Raw genomic sequence first — 1,814 nt, 5'->3', positions numbered from 1 at the left:
CAGCATGCATCTAGAGTATTAAGTTCATAAGAACAGAGTAACGCTTTAAGCAAGATGACATGATGTAGAGGGATAAACTCATGCAATATGATATAAACCCCATCTTGTTATCCTCGATGGCAACAATACAATACGTGCCTTGCTGCCCCTACTGTCACTGGGAAAGGACACCACGAGATTGAACCCAAAGCTAAGCACTTCTCCCATTGCAAGAAAGATCAATCTAGTAGGCCAAACCAAACTGATAATTCGAAGAGACTTGCAAAGATAACAAATCATACATAAAAGAATTCAGAAGATTCAAATGTTGTTCATAGATAAACTTGATCATAAACCCACAATTCATCGGTCTCAACAAACACACCGCAAAAGAAGATTACATCGAATAGATCTCCACGAGAGAGGGGGAGAACATTGTATTGAGATCCAAAAAGAGAGAAGAAGCCATCTAGTTAATAACTATGGGCCCCGAAGGTCTGAGGTAAACTACTCACACATCATCGGAGAGGCTATGGTGTTGATGTAGAAGCCCTCCGTGATCGATTCCCCCTCCGGCGGAGCTCCGGAACAGGCCCCAAGATGGGATCTCACGGGTACAGAAAGTTGCGGCAGTGCAATTAGGTTTTTGGCTCCGTATCTGGTAGTTTGGGGGTACGTAGGTATATATAGGAGGAAGGAGTACGTCGGTGGAGAAACAGGGGGCCCACGAGGGTGGAGGGCGCGCCTGGGGGGGGGGGGGGTAGGCGCGCCCCCCTACCTCGTGCCTTCCTGGTTGATTTCTTGACGTAGGGTCCAAGTCCCCTGGATCACGTTCGTTCTAGAAATCACGTTCTCGAAGGTTTCATTCCGTTTGGACTCCATTTGATATTCTTTTTTCTGTGAAACTCTGAAATAGGCAAAAAACAGCAATTCTGGGCTGGGCCTCCGGTTAATAGGTTAGTCCCAAAAATAATATAAAAGTGTATAATAAAGCCCAATAATGTCCAAAACAGAATATAATATAGCATGGAACAATAAAAAATTATAGATACGTTGGAGACGTATCAAGCATCCCCAAGCTTAATTCCTGCTCGTCCTCGAGTAGGTAAATGATAAAAACAAATTTTTTGATGTGGAATGCTACTTGGCATAATTTCAACATAATCCTTCTTATTGTGGCATGAATGTTCAGATTTGATTTGATTCAAGATAAAAAGTTTAATGTTGACATAAAAACAATAATACTTCAAGCATACTAACTAAGCAATTATGTCTTATCAAAATAACATAGCCAAAGCAAGTTATCCCTACAAAATCATATAGTCTGGCTATGCTCCATCTTCCCCACACAAAATATTCATATCATGTACGACCCCGATTTTGGCCAAGCAATTGGTTCATACTTTTAACGCGCTTCAGCCTTTTCAACTCTTACGCAATACATGAGCGCAAGCCATGGATATAGCACTATGGTGGAATAAGGTATAATGGTAGGGGTTATGTGGGAAGACAAAAAAGGAGAAAGTCTCACATCAACGAGGCTAATCAATGGGCTATGGAGATGCCCATCAATTGATGTTAATGCGAGGAGTAGGGATTGCCATGTAACGGATGCACTAGAGCTATAAGTGTATGAAAGCTCAAAAAGAAAACTAAGTGGGTGTGCATCCAACTTGCTTGCTCACGAAGACCTCGGGCATTTGAGGAAGCCCCTCATTGGAATATACAAGCCAAGTTCTATAATGAAATTTCCCACTAGTATATGAAAGTGACAAAATGAGAGACTTGATACGTCTCCAACGTATCTATAATTTTTGATTGCTCCATGCTATATT

The sequence above is a fragment of the Triticum aestivum genome, chromosome 2D, assembly GCF_018294505.1.
Source record: "Triticum aestivum cultivar Chinese Spring chromosome 2D, IWGSC CS RefSeq v2.1, whole genome shotgun sequence".
Classification (NCBI taxonomy): domain Eukaryota; kingdom Viridiplantae; phylum Streptophyta; class Magnoliopsida; order Poales; family Poaceae; genus Triticum; species Triticum aestivum.
The sequence above is the reverse complement of the archived record's forward strand: the minus strand, read 5'-3'. Positions refer to the sequence as shown.